General features: G+C 34.5%; 1 protein-coding gene across 2 annotated transcripts in view; it reads left to right on the top strand.

Moving 5' to 3' along the window:
* Positions 1 to 22,274, top strand: part of DCBLD2 (discoidin, CUB and LCCL domain containing 2) — a 96,632-nt gene that overhangs the window by 29,260 nt on the left and 45,098 nt on the right. The gene's annotated exons all lie outside the window — the stretch shown is intronic.

Here is a 22,274-nt window from a genome sequence, read left to right as displayed (position 1 = left end):
ATTTATTATATTTAGATCTATCCTTTTTTCTCTAACCTATTAATTTCTGTTTCTGGTTCTCTTATTTCATTTTCTTCATTCTGCTTGCTTTGGGCTTATTTTGTTATTTCTTAGCGTTTAGCAAAAAAATTTTAATTCATTTATATTTGTTCTATCATTGTTGCTGACTAATGCTGTGGCGTTTACTTTGATCACATCTTTAAGATTGATATACCACAGATTGATTTATTGTATCGGTATTTTTTTTGGAAGTCTGTGATTTTGTTTTGTATTTCCCTTTTACTCGGTACATGTTTTTTATTGGGTATATAGTACATAAATAGATTGGCAGTTGGAATAGCTTTCTTTGCTAATGTTAATAATTTTTACTTTTACTGCATTGTGGCCATAAATATCTCTAAATGTAGGTGTAATACCTCTACTTTATGGAGCTTGCTAATATTTTCTGTATAACTTAATATACAAGCTTTATTATAAATGTCCCATGTATGTTTGAGAAGGTGTGTTCTCTAATAGCAAGATGTGAAGTTTGATTCTCATTCAGATCTGTCTTATTTATTGTTTAGATTTTTTATATCCTTATTTTTAACTATTTCATCTCTTATTGGTATTTCTCTTCTTTTCCCCTTGTTTTTCTGGTTTTTTTTTTTTTGCTTTTATAAAGGTGTTAATTGTAATATATTTATTTTAAATTGTGACTTCCAGTATTAAAAAGTTCTTCTCTTGTCATGTCTAATACTTTGAGTTGAATTCTCTTTTTGACTGACAGTCCCATCTGCACATCTTCCTCCGTATCTCTTACTGTTTTCATTTGTTTGGTATACCTGCCTTTTCTTACACTTTATTTTTAACCTTTGTAGATCATTTTGTTTTGGGTGTATTTTTGTATGTAGCACATTTTTGGTTCTTAACTCTGTGAACCCGGTTGAAAATCTTTATTTTAAATAGCTGAATTAAGCCCATTTGTACTTACTTATAAAACTGAAATGTTTTGTCTCAACTCTGTCATGTTTTAAGTTACAATTAAAATGTATTTGTTTTGGTTGTTTCTTTACATTGTTTTCTTTCCTTCTATTTTTAAACTGCTTTTGGAGCTTAATAAGTCTTATAATCTTGTTCTAAGTGCTATCTTTCAAATTTACTTTTTAAAATGCCTGTGATCCCTCATTGTCTTAATCTTTACTATCTGATTTGTCTATTTTTAATGGCATTAAATCCCACCAGTTATCTGTAACTCCTACCTATTATGTAACTTTCAATGAACTGTTTTACTTTCCTCTTTCCTTCTCTCCCTGTTTTTACTCTTTTAGAGAATAAATTCATAACATGTAGCCTACATCATACAACATCTTATTCTTCAACCCATCTCTAACTTTCCTAGGTTTGTATTTAAAAATATTTGAATGTTCACATTCTGCTTTTTTGCCCAAGTTTTCCCAGTCATATTATGAGTGGAAGAAGTTCATCTTGGAATAGATTGATTCCTGAAGCATGACTTGTGATGTAGAATATCTTGCATGCTTAAAACTGCTTATTCTAAAATCTTTATTATATGGAGACATGAGGGACAGCTTGATTATATATAAATATGTCCTTGATTGACCTATTCTTTTTTGAGTTTCTTTTTGTTTTTAAATAATCTTCCATTATTGCCAGGTTATTTATTTATTTTTAGCTTATTTACCTTTAAAATCTGAATAGTGTTATAAGGAAATGTGTTGAAGTTGGTCATTTTGGGTTGGTTTTCACTGGTATCCAGTAAGCTCTTTCAATACACAGATCCAGATCTTTTATTTCTGGAAAGTTTTGTGAGATGATACTTTTAATATTATGTCTGTTCCATTCTCTTGTGCATCTTTTTTAGATACATTTTTAAGTGTGAGAAACTTGGATCTTCCTTAACATTTCAACCACGTTCTCACCAGTGCTTTTAGTTTTTTATTTCCTTTTTATTCTATTTGGTTCATTTTTCTTTTTTTCAACATTCATTATCATGTTTTATTAGAATCCATTATTCCTTGTGCACCTTGTAATGTGGTCTTCATTTTTTACATAATTGTCTTTTTTTTGTGTGTGTGTGAGATCAACTCTTAGTTCTTTCTGGATATTATCCATTTCTATTTTTAGTTTTTGAGTTTTTGTTTTTGGGGTCTTATCATATCCCCAATTGCTTGAGGACATTTAATTAAGTCTGGAGTGTTGCAGTTTCCTTCTGGTTTATTACTGTTTTTTAGAGGAAGGGAGTTTCCATGAACTGAATTGTTGTAATTATCATTTTTTGTTTTATTTTATATATATATATATAAATTTTTTTGTTTCATACTATATATATAATTTGTAATATATACTCTCTACAATTTATATATGTTATATAGTATAGTATGTATAAGTTTTATATATTATAAATATTTATGTATTTATTTTAGAGAGTGAGAGCAGAAGACCTAGTGGGGAGTGCAGAAGGAAAGAGAATCCCAGGCAGACTCCCTGCTGAGCTCAGAGCCTGACAACAGGGATCCATCCCATGATCCTGAGATCATGATGTGATCTGAAATCAAGAGTGACCTGAAATCAAGAGTCAGATGCTTAACCAACTGAGCCACCTAACCCCGCCCCCGCCCTTTTTTTTTTTAAATGGGCTCCACGCCCAGCATGGAGTCCAGTGCAGGGCATGAACTCACAACCTTGAGATCAAGAACTGAGCTGAGATCAAGAGTCAGACACCTAAATGACTGAGCCACCCAGGGTCCCCTTTATAGTATATATTTTTTAAGTAGATAAAGACTGTCTAGATATTTGTGGGGATAGAGGTAGTGGTTTGCAGTGGTTTACTTTATAGTTTGTGGTAGTTTCATGAAAGCACTCTGTTAGTGTCATAGATGTTTTCTTTTTTGGAGAAAAGGTTGTAATGGGGGAGGAGTTATATAACTTTTGGGGGGGGGTTCTTGCAGGACTTTAAATTTCCCCCTCTTGCTTTGTTCTTCCCTTTACAGTTTCCAAAGTAGTCCTCTCTTTTTTTTCCCCCCGAAGATTTTATTTATTTGACAGAGAGTGAGCACAAGAAGGGGGAGTAGCAGGCTCCCCACTGAGCAGGGAGTCCGATGCAGGACTCCATCCTAGAACCCTGGAATCATGACCTGAGCCAAAGGCAGACACTTAACTGACTGAGCCACCAGGGAGCCTCTTTCTCTATTACTCTTAACCTACTTCTCCCCTTGAAGTGTTTTCTTTCCAAAATTGTGCTGTTGAAGATTTCTGTGCTCTTAAGTTCCTTCTCTGAAGTCAGTACTCTGATCTGCCAATGGACTTTTTTTTTTTAATCTGGTATTTTCTGGCTGTGCATGGGATATCTTGATCATCTATTTCTCCCCGGTGGATTTTTCATTAACTTTTACCACTTAGGTTATTTGTAGACTCTATGAAATCTGTTGCTGTGCTTTAGGGGTCCATGATCCTAGTAAAAGTAGAATATTTCTTGTTCGTTGAGTTTCTTCCTGTTTTTTTTTTTTAAGTTGTCTTTGTAAAAAATACTTATTTTATGTCATTTTAAAGTGGTAAGTACAGTTTCATTTGAAAGACTTAAAGGTATTATAATACTATCATCATTGTTAACATTTTTCATTTAGAATAGTTTTCCCTAATCAGGAATTGAAGTGATACATAATGATTGTAGATATCTTGAATGATAGATGTAAAAGCCACAGAGTTTTGTGTAAGAGAAAGTCCTAGCCTATGAAAACATGTAGTCAAGAAGGCTAACGGCATCTTATCTGTTCATCATGAAAATACACTGGTTAACTGTGGGTGGTTTTTCATGAGAAGGATTGATTGGAACTTAAATTAAACTTGGATTTGTCCTAATGAGAAAGTGTCATAGGAGGTTGTTTGTTGCATTGCAAAGTACAGAAGTCAAATACAATTCAAAAGACTTTAGTGAATCTTTGTGTCCTGGAATAGTCAAGCTGGTTTATGACCTAGAAGAGAAAATAAATACTGAAGTTTTGTCTCTGTAAATGATGTCACCACTTTAAAATGTTTCTTCTACTGTTTTGAGGCCGGTCAGTAAGGAATTGACAACTGTCTTCTTTTTCAGCAGCATTCAACTGGATAAAACTTAATTTCTGTAGTCGTATCCAAGAATTCTTATTTTTGGGCCTTTATAGGAAATATTAAAAAGTTTTGAAATTTCCTAAGTGGTCAAAGTTTATTTTTCTACAAAGCTTTGAAAGAAGTTTCATGGTATGCTGTGTATGTCTCACCTGTGATGCTTGACAACACATCTGGTTTTATTGAAGTTTACATATTGTTGTGACTCATTGCTTTGAACAGTAGTATACTTGGTATGAGAAATTTTGCCAGCTATCAAGAAAGAAGATTTCAAGAAAGAAGTTTAATAGAAGGCAAAGCCTGAGTCACTACCTTTTCAAAAGTATTTATTAAGACATAAAAGCAGAATAATGACATTCTCTTCTGTCCAGAAGTTTGTGGTGTTCCAGAAGATAAGTCTTCAAACCCTATAAGCATGTTTTATAAGAGAGAAGGGAAGCCCACTAAGAAAAATTTGATGGGGAAGATTGTTATTATTCTGTGGATATTTTGTCTACATGAATACTGTAAAATTTTCCATCAAGGCCCTTGATAGATAGTAATAAAAAGTTGTGTGCTCTTTTGTCCAACCTGCCATTCTGGAAGATATTATTAGAGGAGGTAACTGTGCTTATAATCAAAGAAATGCTCTTTTAAAAATTTTTTTTGAATTAAATTAAATTTAATTTAAAATTTAAAATTTTTAAATTTAAAATTTAAAAATTTAAATTAAAAATTTTAAATTTAATTTAAATTAAATTTATTTATTAATTTATTTATTATTTATTAAATAAATTTAATTTAAGATTAAATTTAAAATTTTAATTTAATTTAATTTTAAAATTTTAAAACTAAGTATATTCCTCCTTGAATTTTGAATTAAAAAATTTTTTTTAATCTGTTGTCATGGGTATGGTGAAATTGGTACTCCTTTTTTTTTTTTTTTAAAGGTTCCCTTAGTTGGTATAGCTCACCTACCTAGCAATCTGGAAGTATATATTAAGAATCATTCTTAAGGAAATACTTAAAAAATAGAAGAAGCTGTGTTAGGAAAATGTTTACTCCCAACATTATTCACTATTTGAAAAATTGGAAGCAATCTAAACTTCTAACAGTAAGGAAATTAAGGTACATCTGCCATATAACCAGTTCTTAGCTATCACTGTCTGCTATGAACATTTTCTTCCTTGCCTTTTGGTGAATGCAGATGTACAATTCTATATCTAGATGAGGAGTTGCCAGGTCGCTGGGTGTGCATGTGTTCAGCTTTAGTAGATATTGACAAATGCATTTGTGGCTGTACTAGTTCATATCCACCACAAGTGTATGAGAGGTCCAGTTACTTGGTCTCTACTTTTGCCATTTTAACCATTCGTGTATGTGTGTGTGTGTGTGTGTGTGTACTGATACCACATTGTTGTTCTACTTTACATTTCTCTGATGCCTAATGATATTGTTCTCTTTTCCTATGTTTGTTAGCCATTTGAATATCTTTTATGAGAAATGTTGATTTTTTTTAATGCATTCTTATATTGAGTGATCATTTTTATTTGTAGGAATTCTTTCTGTATTCTGGTATGGGTTCTTTGGGGTATGTATTAAAATATATATTCTCCTCCGTGGCTTTTCTTTTTACCTCCCTCATTGGTACCTTTTGATAAGCAGACATTAAGTTTAACTTAATTTTAATATTCACAATTAATTTTTTTTCCATTTAAGATTACCATTTTTTGTCTTCTTTTTAAAAATCTTTGCCCACTCATAGGTCATGAAGTTGTTCCCAAGGTTTTCTGCTAAAAGCTTTATTGTTTTCCGTTCTGTATATATTATCTTCAGCCAATCCATAGTTAATTTTTTGTATGAGATGGGAAGAGTAAAAATGTCAGGGTACATTTCCCATATGGACTTAGTTTTTAAATGTACAAATAACTGCATCTGTCATTTATACGTGGGAGAAAAAAAAACAGTGAAGTAGCCATATTTCCCTGAAATCAAAATCCATATTGACTTTATAGTGTAGAAGAATACACTTTTAAAGTAGTCACCACTGTCTTTTAGAAAGAAAGGGTGGCTCAGTGGGTTGAAGCTTCTGCCTTCGGCTCAGGTCATGTACTCAGGTTCCTGGGATCGAGCCCTGAGTCGGGCTATCTGCTCGGCGGGGAGCCTGCTTCCTCCTCTCTGCCTGCCTCTGCCTACTTGTGATCTCTGTCTGTCAAATAAATAAATAAAATCTTAAAAAAACCCAAACAAACAGAAAAGTAAGAAAGGTAAATCCACTATTGGTGATACTGTTATTCCTTTTATTTACTTTATATTTTAATTTAAAAAAAAACTTTTAAAGATTTTATTTGAGGGGCACCTGGGTGGCTCAGTGGTTTAAGCCTCTGCATTCGGCTCAGGTCGTGATCTCAAGGTCCTGGGATCGAGCCCTGCATCGGGTTCTTTGCTCATCTGGGAGCCTGCCTTCCCCTCTCTCTCTGTTTGCCTATTTGTGATCTCTCTCTCTCTTTCTGTCAAATAAATAAATCTACTTAAAAAAAAAAAAACTGAACACAGAATGAAGACTTTTTTAAAAAAAAGAAAAAGATTTTATTTATTTGAGAGAAAGAGCGAATGCACATGCATGAGCTAGAGGGTAAGGGCAGAAATAGAGGGAAAAGCAGATTCCTCGCTGAGCACCAAGCCTGATGTGGGGCTTGATCCCAGGGCCCTGAGATCATGGCCTGAGCTGAAGGTGGCTGCTTAACAAACTGAGTCACCCAGGCACCCCACTGCTACTCCTTTTAAAGATAGTAAATATTTGTTACTTGTTCTTTTAGGTATATACCCAATAGCCTAATTGCTTATTTTTTAATTTTTATTTTTTTATTTATGACATGGGTACATTTTATTTTATTCTTTTGAGTATAATTATTTTTATTATTTATTTTTAAATTTTATTTATTTTAGTTTAAATATTATATACAGTGCAGTATTAGTTTAAATAGTTTAAATATTAATATACGGTGCAGTATTGGTTTCTGGAGTAGAATTCAGTGATTGATCACTGACGTGCAACACCCAGTGCTCATCATAACAAGTGCCGTGCTTCATAGTCTATTCTTTAAAATGAAATTATATCTGTACTTTCCCATGGTTATCCTATCCAGGTAAGTCTTTGTTGAAGCAGTTAAATGTAATGCTAAATCCAGCCTAAAACAACATGTTATTAGTCACAATATAAGCAGGATCATTATGGGAAGGCATCTTAGTCATTCAAAAAGAGAACATGAAATCACTGTAAGTCAGAGGGCTGCTTCTACACCTCCATCTCACTCTTGAAGCCCGCCTCTTAAAGAAGCTGTATTGAAAAAAAAAAAAAAAAAAAAGAAGCTGTATTGATGGACATTACCTAGTGGTAGTCTCTTCTCTAAACATTTTCTGGGTATTAAAATGGCCTCTTCTGTGTTTTAGGAGCTCCAAATATGTGTTTGTGTTGTCTTACACTCAGCTTTCTAAGGGCAGCAATGGGCCCATCTAGTTTTATCACTGAATTCTCGCTGCATACCTCTTTCAGTTCCTGGATATTCAGGGGCTCACTTTATTGATGAATTACTTTGACAGTTCCAAATTTGGAATTTTCTTTTTCCAATTAGAAGTGCTTCCGTACATAGGCACTAAAAAGCCATGCCTGAATCTGTTTGCAAATTAAGAGTGATCTTCCCTAAGCAAATTCCATTTCCATCTGTTATATCTGTTGGAGGTGGACACAGTTGATGTGCTTTTTGCTATAACAAATAACTCCTCACCCCCTTCTTGTCTTTTTTAAGTTGTGAGTTTGTAAGAGAAGTGTTGTTCGGTGGCAAATCTCTCCAGAGGCTAAATGATCTTCTATTTAATCAACAACATAAATCAGATTCCTGAAGTTTTGTGGCAGTATTAATACCAGTTCTAATCTATTTCAGATCAGAGGGATTTCTCCTCTCTTCTAAATACAGACTATTTCCATTTAACAATTTCTAAGGTTTGTTGCTGTTCATCATCTACCAAAAGTATGGTTAACATAGACTTTGAAAAACACATGGTAACCTTAATACCTTTTATGGTCTAGAGATGGTTTCTTAAACCCTATAAGCCAGTTTCTGCTAGCTTCCCACTTTCCTCGTGCGGCCCTCTCACTTTTCCCTGGCTTCTCAGATTTAAAGAGAGTTAGGCTCTGGCTTAAGGGGACGTTGTGGCTGGTTTGATCATTTCAGAACACTGAAACCTTCTCCAAATCAGCAATAAGGCTATTCCACTTTCTTACCATTTACATGTTCACTGGTGTAACACTTAATTTCCTTCAAGAACTTTTCCTTCGCATTCAGTTTGGCTGTTTGGCTCAAGAGGCCTTTCAACCTATCTCAGCTTTTGACATGCATTCTTCCTAAGCTTAGTCATTTCTAGCTGTTGATTTAAGATTTAAAGTTTGAGAGATGTGACTTTTTCACTTGAATGCTTAGAGGCCATTGAAGGTCATTAATTGGACTAATTTCAGTATTGTTGTGTCTCAGAGTAAGGGGAGGCCTGAGGAGCAGGAGAGAGATGGGCAATTGCTGTTTGGTGGAGCAGCCAGAACACACACAACATTTATTGAGTCTGCCAGTCATGTGGGTTTCATGGGATTTCAAAACAATTGTGATAGTAACATCAGATCACAGATTACCATAACAGATGTAACAATAATGAAAATCTTGAAAAATTACTAAGATGTGACATAGAGACACAACGTGAGCAATGGTTGTTGGAAAAATAGTGCCGACAGACTTGTTAGGTGCAGGATTGTCACAAGCCTTCAACCCGTAAGAAAAAAGTCAGTTATTTGCAATGCACAATAAAGCAAAACGCAATAAAATGACACATGCTGGTACACCAAAGTACATTTCTGGCTGTATTAGCTTTCTGTTGTTTTATAATCTTATCACAAACCCTGTAGCTTAAAATACCAGAATTTATTATTTCAATTTCTGGATACTAGAAGTCTTGTTTGACATGTCTTTCCTGGCTGAAATCAGGGTAGTCAGCTGGAGATGTGGTTCCCATCTGAAGCTGAGGGTTCTCTTCAAGCTCACTGACTACTGCTACTGTCTTGTAGTTGTAAAACTGGGGTCCCCATTTTCTTGCTACCTATTGCCCAGAGACTGTTTTCAGTTCCTACAGACCACATGGAGTGTTTACCACATAGGTGTTCTTTTTCTTCTAGCCCACTAGGGATTTCTCTCTCTAATTTCCAGTTACGTGACTAACCTGAGAAAGCACTAAAAGAAAGTTTTTAAAGTGCCTGACTGATTAGGTCAAGCCAACCCAGGAAAATCTCCCTCTTACCATATATGCAATGTACAGATAGTTACAAATTTTTTTTTTTAAGGCAGGGATCCTGGTAAAATACTCTAGAAGCATAAGAGTATCACACACTAGAGGAAATTTTTAAACTAAGTACACATTGGAAAAGTTCACCTTCACTGATTAAGAAAACAACAGATTACCAGTTTCTTTTACCTCTAATACTACTGGGCAGGGTGGGGAGAATAAATTGATACAGCCTTTCTGCAAAGCACTTTAGTAGGAATAGTTTATGTTAAAGTCACAGAAAGACAGTGCATGAAAAAGATGAATGAAGAACTAGGTATTACCATGCTTGTGCATATGTGTAAACACCCTACATACACATTTATGCTCATTTAATGACTTATAAGCGTAGATAATAAACACTATTGTTCTTATTTAACAGATGGAGAGAGCTGAGGTGGAGAAAGGTACCCTCCCAAGTGGTATTAGCTATTATCTTGGTCTAATAGGAATATGTGAGAATGATTATTGTTTTTTATTGTTTTCTTGTTATATTCTAAATTTTTGTAAAATTTATAGATTTTTTTTAAAAGTACTTATACACTGGAAAAAAAGTGACACAAACGCTGCCTTGAAATAAACACTCTATATTGATGGTAGAAGTATAAGTTAGTTTAACTTTTAGAAAGCAACATGACCCTATAATTTGATTTCAAAAAAATCTGGCCTTGAAAATTATTTTAAGTATGGAACAAAGTTGTACATGTAAACAAATCTATTATATCATTATCTAAAGTATGGAAAAATTGGAAACCTAAGTTTCCATGATAAAGAAAATAGTCAAGTATCCTGTGGCTCATCTACTTAGAATTATCTCAGAGATCTTTGGTTCTAGCCTCTACCATGTTTCCTGAGGCCCTTACTGCCATATCCTGTGGCGCGCACTTGGAGTCCTTAGCCACTTTCTCCACAGAGCCTTCCTCACACCCTACTGCAGTTCACATTTCCAAGGGGGTTCACAGCCCTGCACCCAAACCCTCTTCTGTACCCAGGACTCCAGACAGGTGATCCACTTCTATCTTGTACTTCTTTCCATTAGGTTAAACCTTTCCTTCTCCTGAAAGGCAAGAGACACTTCTCTTTTTTTTTTTTTTTTAAGCAGATTACAGATCTCAATGCTCAAAATTCCTCTCTTTCCAAAAGGTTAGATCGTTCTTTCTTTCCGATTTATCAGCACATCTCCATGACAGTTTATCCTGGGAACTCCAGGATACTATGTTGTTTGTAATTTTTAGCTACTATGAATAATGCTGCTCTGAACTATTGTTTACAAGTCTTTTTGTGGACATACGTTTGCATTTCTCTTGGGTATATGCCAAAGAGTACAGTTGCTAGGTCACATGTTAAGTCCATGTTTAACCGTTGGAAGGACTACCAGACTATTCCATAGCAACTGCACCATTTACTAGCAGTATAGTAGGTTTCAGTTTTTCTCGATCCTGATCTTCCTTCATGTTGTAGTGGGTACGAAGTGGTATCTCACTGGGGTTTGATTTGCATTCCTTGATGGCTAATGATGTGTGTGTACGTGTACACATTCTGTAAGTCTGAAAAATGTGTGACATGTATCCATCATTGTGGTATTTTCACTGCTCTAAAAGCCCTTTGTGCTCTATCTATCCTTCCTCCCCTAATGTCTGACAACCACTGATCCTTTCATTGTCTTCTACTGTAGATAGATCTTTTTATTGTTTTGTTTTTCCAGAAGGTGATATAATTGCAATGAAACAATATGCAGTCTTTACAGACTCTCTTCTTTAAATTAGTAATGTGCATTTAAAGTTCTGTTATGTCTGTTCATGGCTTGATAGCTTATTTCTTTTTAGTATCAGGTAATATTTCATCGTCTGGATGTATCCATTCCCCTACTAAAGGACATCCTGGTTGCTTTCAAGCTTTAGCAGTTTATGAATAAAGTTTCTGTAGACATCTGTGTGTGGTTTCTCTATGGACTTAAAATTTCAACTCCTTTGAATAAGTATCCAGCAGGAATGTGATTGCTGGATTGTATGATGGGACTTTTTAGTTTTGTAAGAAATCCCAAAAAAGAATCCCCAGTTTTGTTTCCCCAACAATGAATGAGAGTTCTGTTTCTCCACAGTTTCATCAGCATTTAGTGTTGTCTGTGTTCTGGGTTTCGACCACTCTAAATTCCAATATATATATATATATATTTATATATATATATATATATTTCATTGTTTTTATTACATTTCCCTGATAACATGTAATGTAGTGAACCTTTGTATATTCTTGTTATCTGTGCATTTTTTGTGAGGTGTCTGTCAGGGTCTTTGGCCTATTTTTAGGTTGTTTTCTTATTTTGAATGTTAAGAGTTTTTGGTATATTTATGTAAGAGTCCTTTATCAGATGTGTCCTTTATCACCTATTTTGTAAATATTTTCTCCCAGTTTGTGTCTTGTCTTCTCATTCTTTTTACATTGTCTTTCCAGAGCAGAAGTTTTTAATTTTAATGAAGTACACCTTATCAGTTGTTTCTTTCATGGATCCTGTGTTTTGGTGTCCTATCTAAGAAGTCATCATCCTACTCAGGGTCATTCAGATTTTCCCTATGTTATCTTCTAGGAGTTTTACAGTTTTGCATTTTACTATTAGGGTTGTAATCCGTTTTGAATTAATTTTTGTGAAGGCTATAAGGTCTGTGTCTAGGTTCATTGTTTTGCATATGGCTGTTTGGTTGTGCCAGCACGATTTCTTGAAAATACTATCTTTGCTCCATCGTATTGCCTTTGGTCCTTTGTCAAAGATCACCTGACCATGTTATATCAGATTTAGCTCTGGGCTCTCTCTTCTTTTTCACTCATCTATTTGTGCTTTCACCAGTATCACACTGTCTTGATTACTGTAGCTTTACACTAAGTACTGAAGATGGGTGGTGTCATTCCTCCAACTTTGTTTTTCTTCAATATTATATTTGCTATACTGGGTATTTCGTCCCTCCATATATTCTTTAGAATCATTTTGTTGATAGCCGCAAAATAACTCACTGGGATTTTTTTCTTCCAATTTTATTGGGAAATAATTGACATACATCACTATATAAGTTTAAGCTATACAGGATGCTGGTTTCATCTACATATCCTGTGAAATGATCACTGCAGTAGGTTCAACGAACACCCATCATCTCCTGTTCCCCCACCCCCACCCTTAAGTGTGTCTGCCTCTGGCACCCATAAGCTTTATATTGTTTTCTGTGAGTTTGGTGGTGGTTTTTTAGATTACACATATAAGTGAGATCATACGGTATTTGTCTTTCTCTGACTTACTTCACGTAGCATAATGCCTTTAAGATTCATCATTGTTGTTGCAAATGGTAAGATTTCCTTGTGTTTTATGGGTTAATGATACTTTGTTGTGTAATATTTTGTTATGTGTGTGTATCCATTCATCCATGGTTGTACACTTAGGGGGTTTCCATATCTTGGCTGTTATAAATAATCCTGCTATGAATGTGGGGATGCAGATACCTTTTTGAGTTAGTGTTTTTATTTGTTTTTGATAAATTACCAAAAATAGATTTGTTGGATCATATGGCAGTTCTATTTTTTTTTTGGAAGGTCCTCCATACTGTTTTCTGTAGTGACTGTGCCAGTTTACAATCCCACAAACAGTGCACAGGTTCTCTTTCCTCCACCAGCATTTGCTCTTACCTTTTTGATGATGACCATTCTAAGAGACATGAGATGATACCTTATTGCGTTTTTCATTTTCATTTCCCTAATGACTAATGACATTGCGCATCTTTTCAGGTACTTGTTGGCCTTTCTTGTATCTTCTTTGGAGAAATCCTGTTCAGGTCCTTTGCCCATTTTTTAATTGCGTTTTGCTGTTGTTATAATTGTTGTTTGCTTTGAGTCATATAAATTCTTTATATTTTGGATATTAACCCCTTAACAAATAAATGGTTGGTCAGTGGAATGGTCTCCATTCCATAGGGTGTCTTTGCACCTTGTTGATGGTTTCTTTTGCCGTATAACTTTTCAGTTTGCTATAGACCCTCTTATTTATCTTTTATTTTGTTTCTTGTGCTTTAGGTGTCATTAAAATCACCGAGACCCATGTCAAGGAACTTTATTCCTATGTTTTCTTTTAGAAGTTTTGTGGCTTCAGGTTTTACATTTAAGTCTTTAATCCATTTTGAGTTAATTTTTGTGAGTCATATGAGATAGGAGTCTAATTTCATTCTGTGACGTGCAAATATCCAATTATCCCAGCTTGCTAGGATTTTGATTTTGATTGCATTTAATCTATGAAGTTGGCGAGAACTGACATCTTGACAGTATATTGTCTTCCTGTCATTGAGCATGGAACATTTCTCCATTTATTTCACTCTTGGAATATTGTAGTTTTCCTCACATGGTTCTTTCACGTATTTTATTAGACTTACCCCTATTTCATTTTGGGGGCTGCTAATGGTATTGTGTTTTTAATTTCAAATTCCAGTTTTTTATTGTCAGTATATAGGGGAACGCTTTTATCCATTAACCTTGTATTCCACAACCTTGTATAATTGCTTAATAGAGGAGGGTTGGTTTTTTTTTTTTTTCAATTCTTTTGGATTTTCTATGTAGATAATCCCATCATTTGTGAACAGTTTTATTTCTTCCTATACAATCTAGTACTCCCTCCCCTTTTCTTACTGTGTTAACTTATACTTCTAGTATGATGTAAAAGAGAAGTAGTAAGAGGGTGCATTCTTGCCTTGTTTCTGATCTTACAGGAAAAGCTTCAAATTTCTTACTATTAAATATGATATCAGCTTAGGGTTTTTTTTGTAAATATTCTTTATTAAACTAAGAAAGTTTCCCTCTATTCTTAGTTCACTGAGAGTTTATGTCATGAATGGATATTGGATTTTGTTAAATGCTTTTTCTGCATCTATTGATTTGATCACAGTACTTTCCTCTTTTTGCATATTGATGTGATGGATTACATTATTTTAAAATGTTGAACATATCTTGCATATTTGGGATAAATCACACTTGATCATGGTGTATAGTTCTTTTTAACACATTGTTAGATTTTATGTCTTAATATTTTTTTAAAAATTTTTATCTTTAAGTTATCTCTACACCCAGCATGGGGCTCACACTCACAACGCCAAGATTAAGAGTTGCATACTGTTCCTTCCAGCTGAGCCACCCAGCCACTCCTGATTTTTTAATATTTTGTTACGAATTTTTATGTCTATTCCATGAAGAATAATGACCTTTATTCATTTACGAAGTATGTTTGATTTTGGTTTAATGGTAGTGCTAGCCTTATAGAATGAGTTAGGAAGTATTCCCCTGCTTCTGTCCTCTTAAAGAGATTGTAGAGAATTGGTATAACTCTTCTTTAAATGTTTGGTAAAAATAATCTGTGAACCCATTTGTGCCTGGTTCTTTCTCTTTTGAAAGATTATTAATTGATTCAATTTCTTAAATAGAAATAAAATAAAAACTCAGATTGTCTATTTCTTTTTCTTTGAGTTTTGTCAAATTGTGTGTCCCAAGGGACCTGTTCATTTCATCTAGGTTAACAAATTTGTAGACATAGATTTGTTCATAGTATTATTCCTTTATTATCTTTTCATGACCATTGGGTCTGTAGTGGTGTCAACAATTGTGTTTCTGATATTAGTGATTTGTGTCCTCTTTTTTTCTTTAATTAGCCTTATTAGAGGCTTAGTGAATTTTGTTTCAAAGAACCAGCCTTTGGCTTTATTAATTTTCTCTATTGATTTCTTGTTTTCAATTTCACTGGTTTCTGCTCTAATCCTTATATCTTTTCTTCTTCTTACTGTGGATTTAATTTGTTTTTCTAGTTTCCTAAGGGTAATGATTTTTCAAAAACATTTTTATTTGCCTGGCACTTGGATTCTTTTAGACTAAAATCAGTGTTTCATAGGTCTTATGGTGATTGATTAAAATACTTGATTAACTTTTTTATTTATAATTTTGTGTATATATCCATATACTATTTTTTGAAATTCTTACTTTGTCCATGAGAAATTTCTAGACATATTGGTGGGGTTTGAGAGCCATCAGTAGAACCTTAAAATTGTTAACAATTAAATGATTTATGTTGATTTAGGAGTACCTTTGAATGGCTAAACTAAAAAAATGGAAGTGAAGAAGTACCTAGTATGTTGCCCAGATTAAGATACATTGCCCAGACTGGGATTGAATTTTCTTCGTCCTTTCCCAGAGTATTTTGCTAAGTGCTTGCATTACTTGTATAATGGTTAAAACCTTTGATGAAAGGGTAACCAAGTGAGGAGAGAGACATTCATTTTGACTGGGTATAAAATGTGAGGGAAGGTGTTTATCTGGTATATATTGAGCTCGCTTAAGCACTATGAAATTAGCCACTGTACTCTGCTTTTCTTTCTCTCTCTTTTTTTTTAAAATTGAGATTGTTTGTTCTTTTAGCACTTACTGCCTTTTGAGTTTCACAGAAGGAAGTTTCTTAAAAAGTTTTATTTCTACCACAGATTGAATTTATTCACATTTCAGAGGACAAGGTAACTCCAAATGACTGAAGAAACAGGAGTAAAGCTATGTACTTGCTAATAGGAACTATCTTTATTATTCTGTCCATATTGAAGGGTTGGACAAACTTTTTTAAACATTATTTTATTTTGAGAATATATTTTTGTCAGTTTTTAAAAATTTTTAGAACACTTCAATCTAATAATTTGGAATTTCCTGGCATTAGTATACATGATAATATTTTTGTAAAGACAACTTTGCATGGCAAGATAATATTCTTTAAGTAGGATCTTTTTCATTTGTACCTAAGAGTATCTGAAAAGTCATTATTTGTATTGAGGACCTTAATCAGCCTTGTAATAAAATCACACATATACATAGGTCCTTAAGTGACAAGGAACAGCTAGTGCTGGTGAGCCCAGATGAAACTTGTTCAAGTGTTAACTGACTTATGTAGAGATTCTAGTTGATAAAACTTCTCTTGCCTTTACTGATTCCCATTTGGCCTTACGATTTAATGTGATGGGCACTGGCTCTGCACACATTTGGCTTTGCTAACAAATTATAGAGTTTCAGATATTTTCAGATACATATTTTTATGTATGTGATAGTAACTGTTATAGGAATTTTTGAATGTTACGTTGCTTGACTGTTAAAATTTTTAATATTTTTATTATTTAAAGTTAATAACTAATTTTTATTTAAATTGCATGCCATATTTAGGACTAGGAAGCCTTTTCTTTTCCACAGGTGTTTTTTGTTTTTTAAAGATTTTATTTATTTATTTATTTATTTGACAGAAAGAGAGATAGGGAGAGAGGGAACACAAGCAATAATTCCAAATTATTAGATTGAAGTGCTCTAAAATTTTTTTAAAACTGACAAAAATATATTCTCAAAGCAGAGTACAGTGGCTAATTTCATAGTGCTTAAGGGAGAAGCAGGCTTCCCGCAGAGCAGGGAGCCAGATGCAGAATCATGACCTGAGCTGAAGGCAGACGCTTAATGACTGAGCCACCCAGGAGCCCCTCCACAGGTGTTTTTAAAGAAATAAAGGATGAGTGAAGACATATTGAACACCTTATTACCTAAGACAATGTGTGTGCTCATGCACATGCCTTGATGTTTGGTATTGATTTACTAAATGCTAAATAAGTAGAGAAGTTGTAGACTGAATCTTCTTGGCTTTCAAATTAAGTGTTTTATTTTTAAATTTAATAAATACAGTATATTCATTGTTATTTTTAGATTAGTTCTTTTGGTTGTTAGTTTTTTGTTTGCAACCTTTTCTTAAAAGTTCTGTATAATGACGGAAGAGCCATGCTGCCACTTAAAAACCAGTTAAGCTGGGGCTCCGCGGTGGCTCTGGCAGTTAAGTGTCCGACTCTTGGTTTCTGCTCAGGGCATGATCTCAGAGTGGGGCTCTGGCTCAGCATGGAGTCGGCTTGAGACTCTGTCTCTCCCTCCCCCGCTCCCCCTCTTTCCTCTCAAGTGTGTGTGTGTGTGTGTGTGAGCTCTCCTCTCCTCTATAATAAATAAATAAATCTTCAAAAAAAAGTTACCATGCTAAGATTATAAATTTAGTTCACTATAAGGCATAATAGCATGCTTTCTGTAGTTTTCTGTGCCTCAAGGAAGAAAATTTGTTTGAGGGGCTTTTCTTTGTCAGTTTATGTCAGGCAAATCTGACTGGAGGACAGAAAAATTGAGCTTACCTTTCCAAGCTGAGGGGAAAAAAATAATCTAAAATACAATGATACAGGGGTGCCTGGGTGGCTCAGTTGTTAAATGGCTGCCTTTGGCTCAAGTCATGATCCCAGGGTTCTGGGATCGAGCCCTGCATCGGGCTGCCTGCTTGGCAGAAAGCCTGCTTCTCCCTCTCCCACTCCCCCTGTTTGTGTTCCCTCTCTTGCTGTGTCTCTCTCTGTCAAATAAATAAATAAAATCTTAAAAAAAAAAAAAAACCACAGTGATACATAGAATGAAATATGATATCTATATCTCGTATGTTATTCTATTCATATGTGGGCCTGAAATTATTCTCAGAACAAACTAGTTACTTTGCTCATCCTAAAGGTTTTTATAGAATTATTACATACATAAGCCAATTTTCTTAATTCAGAAATTATAAAGCTTTGGAGAATTATGTCTTGAAAGAAAAGTTCAGTGTATAAATCTATAGACAGTGTTAGATGTTTTAGAATTTGGGGGTTTTGTTTTAACTGACAACTGTCAGTATGGCCTTAGGGTTAAATCATTTCCATTTTACAGAAAAAAACAAAGAATTACCTGGTTTTAGATCTAATACATAAAACATACAAAATTAGAAAATGTATTTAAAACAATTATAGTACTTTTTCTTTGGCAGGAGAAAAAACAGTTGTAAAGAATAACTCATTTTTGGGATGCCTGGGCGACTCAATAAGTTGGGCATCTGACTGGCTCAGGTCATGATCTCAGGGTCCTGGGATCGATAGAACCCTGCTGCATTGGCCTGTATCCTCGGCAGGCAGTCTGTTCTTCACTTTCCCTCTGCTCTTCCCCTCGCTTATTCTCTTTCTCTCTCTCTCAAATACAATCTTTAAAAAAAGAAGGAAAAATTCACTTTTAAGGTAGAGCTGAATGTCACAGTTCTGCTTATGTGATCCTTTGGAAACATTGATTCAATAAAAAACAGTTTTAGAGTGAAATGGAAAGAGTAGGCTTTTAGCAATTATCTCAAAATTAAGGTAGCATAGGTTTAAATAATTCAATTTAGGGCAAAAGTAGTATTACAAGATGATGGTTTATACAAAAAGACAAGCTGAAGCATTTACTAATTTAGTTAAGGAACAAGGCTGTTGCTGGATGATGAGGGAAAGAACACAAGGGTGTTGTTGCTGTGGGTGGAAAGGAGACAGCAACTAGACCAGTGCAGACACTGGAGGTTTCCAAGTGCTACCCCAGATCATTTACCAAGGAGATCATGCTGTTATTAAACACTTCTCCTTGCAGTCCTAAGTGTCAACTCCATTACTGGGAAGTAGTGTGTGGAAGAAGAAAGCATGGGACAAAATGGAGGACCCAGATTCTATACTGATTTCACCTCTAACAAGTAGTGTTATTTTGGACAATCCACCAGTGTTTGATTTTCAGATTTTCAGCTGTCAGCAACTTGGAATAGATAGCTGAAGACCATTTTCTGCTCTGACTCTGTGGACTTTTTTTTTTTTTTTGCATAAAACAGTTGATCATCTCTGATATCACACATTGTTTGAATGTTTGTATTTCTTTTGAAAACCTTATTATTGAGCTATTATTTCATACCATAAAATTCACCTATTTTTAAATGCATAGTTTGAGGAGTTTCAGTAAATTTATATAGCTGTGCAACATCACATTTTAAAATGTGAGTTCACATTTTAGCGAAAACTCTGTCACACCATAAAGTTCCCTTGTGCCCATATGTGGTCAGTTCCCACTTTACCTCCAGTCCTGGTAGCCACTGATGTATTATTTCTAAATTTTTTGTCTTTTCTAGAAAGATCATAAATAGTTTCTTCTATTTAGCATAACGTTTTTGAGGTTCATCCATGTTGCTGCATGTATCATTAGTTCGTTTCTGTCTTTTGGTGAGTAGTAGTTCTTTGTATGAATATATACCACATTTTTTTTTCTCTTAGTTGATAAACAATTAAGTTGTTTTTGTTTGGGGCAAATATAAGTAATGGTGCTGTGACCATTTGAATAACCCTTCTGTGGACATGTGGTTTCTTTCCTCTTGGATAAATAACAGAAATGGAATTGCTAGATTGTGTGAGATAATATATACAAATTTTAACTTTTTAAGAAACTGCCAAAATAGGATGCCTGGGTGGCTCAGTGGGTTAAGCCTTTTCCTTTGGCTCAGGTCATGATCTCAGGGTCCTGGGATCCAGCCCTGCATTGGGCTTTCTGCTCAGCAGGGAGCCTACTTCCTCGTCTCTGTCTGCCTGCCTCTCTGCCTACTTGTGATTTCTCTCTCTGTGTCAGATAAATGAATAAAATTAAAAAAAAAAAAAGAAAGAAAGAAAGAAACAAGAAACAACCAAATTGCTTCCCAGAAATGGCTATGCCATTTTACAGTTCCTACCATCAGTGTTTGAAGATATCAGTTTCTCCACCTCCTCACCAATATTTGGTATTAACAGTCTTTTTGATTATAGCCATTTTAGTGAGAATGTCATGAGATCTCATAGTTTTAATATTAATTTCCCTAATGGCTAATGCTCTTGAGCATCTTCTCATGTATCTGTTTGCCATTTGGTAGGTCTTTTTTATAGACGTGGCTCTTTGGGGCACCTGGGTGGCTCAGTTGGTTAAGCATCTACCTTCAGTTTAGGCCATGATCCCAGCGTCCTGGCATGGAGCCCTCTGTTGGTCTTCTGCTCAGTGGGGAGCTTGCTTCTCCCTCTCCCTCTGCCCCTGCTTATGTTCTCCTCCCCTCTTTTTCTAAGTAAATAAATAAAATCTTACAGATGTGGCTATTTAAATCTTTTGCCCATTTTATAAGATGAAATTGTTTGAGTTGTAAGAATTCTTTACCCATTTTGGATATGGGTTCTTTATCAGATTAATGTTGTGTGAATGTTTTCTCCCAGTCAGTGTTGTATTGTTTCATTTTCTTACTGGTGTCTTTTGAAGAGGGAACATTTAAAATTTTGATTAAGTGCTGATTACTCCTTTTTTTCTTTAATGGACTTGCTTTTTGGTGTTGGATCTAAGAACTCTTTGCCTAGCCCAAATTCACAAAGATTTCTCCTGTGTTTTCTTCTAAGAGTTCTATAAGTTCAGCTCTTATAATTAGGTCTGTGATCCATTTTGACTTGAAGTAAAGTTCTAAGTTCATTTGTTTTTGCATATTTATATCCAGCTAGTTTAGTATACGTGTTGAAAGAGTTATCCTTTCTCCATCCAATTACCTTCATGCCTTTGTCAGAAATCAGTTGACCACATATGTGGGTTTATTTCTGAACTCTTGTTCTACTCTACTGAAATATGTGGAGATACAGGTGTAGACATAAACATAAATAAAGATTTAAATACAGATCTAGATTTGCTGTTACAGTGTACATGTCTTGATTACTGTGATTTTATAATAAGTTTAAAGTCAGGTTATAGTAGTCTTTCAACTCTCTTTTTCACTACACAATTCTGGCTTTTCTCTGTCCTTGCATTTCCATATACATTTTAGCCTCAACTTGTTAATTTCTAAAAAGAAAAAAAAAACTAGGATTTTGGTAGGGATTACATTGAATCAATAGATCAATGTAGGGAGAACTGACATCTTAACAGTATTGAGACTTTCACGTCACGAAGTTGGTCTGTTTCCCATTTTATTTGGTTTTCCTTTAATTTTTCTCAGCAGTGTTTTCTATTTTGTGGTGTACTGGTTTTGATTTTTTTTTTTTTTTTTTTTTTTTTTTTTTTTTTTTTTACGTGCCATGAGCCTGGGGGTTGGGGGCAGAGAGAAAGAATTTTAATCAGGCTCCACCACGTGGCAGAGCCCAACAGGGGGCTTGATGCCACAGCCCTGAGATGACCTTGAGGTGAAATGAACAGTCAGATGCTTAACTGACTGAGCCACCCCAGCATCCCTTGAATTTCTTCTTTAAAAATTTGTTCCAAATAGTCTAATATTTTTGATGCTGTTAGAAGTTTTAAAAATTTCATTTCAGAGTATTTGTGACAAGTATGTGGAAATATAATTGATTTTTTTATATTGATTCTGTGACGTTGTTAAACTCCCGTACCAGTTCTGTTGGGCTTTTCTTGATTGCTTAGGATATTTTATTCACAAAATCATACATAGTCCTTGAAAATGGTGTTTTTGGAAGGACACATTATTCTTATTCTAGAATGATGTTGCCACAACCAAAAACATTTATGGAATGTTATTCTTTATTCAGAATTTGTTAGCTTACCAGGCACTTAAGAGAATGCCTTAAGAAAATTTTTTGGGGTGCCTGGGTGGCTCAGAGGGTTAAAGGCTCGGCCTTCAGCTCAGATCATGATCCCAGGGTCCTGGGATTGAGCCCCACATCAGGCTCTCTGCTTTGCAGGGAGCCTGCTTCCTCTTCTCTCTCTGCCTGCCTCTCTGCCTACTTGTGATCTCTGTCTGTCAAATAAATAAATAAAATATTTTTTTAAATGCATTTTTGTTAGTTAATGGTGGAAATCTTGCTCTAATTTTATTCTTTTTCCCTTTTATTAATCTATATTGAGGATATGCTTTTTATATGCTGTTAAACATTAAAGGAAAAAAGTTGGCAGTTGGATATATATACACCTAAAGTTCAAGAAAAAAG

This window comes from Neovison vison, chromosome 6 (genome assembly GCF_020171115.1).
Source record: "Neovison vison isolate M4711 chromosome 6, ASM_NN_V1, whole genome shotgun sequence".
In the NCBI taxonomy this organism is placed as follows: Eukaryota; Metazoa; Chordata; class Mammalia; order Carnivora; family Mustelidae; genus Neogale; species Neogale vison.
Note: the sequence above shows the minus strand (reverse complement) of the source record. Positions and strands in the feature narration are given on the sequence as shown.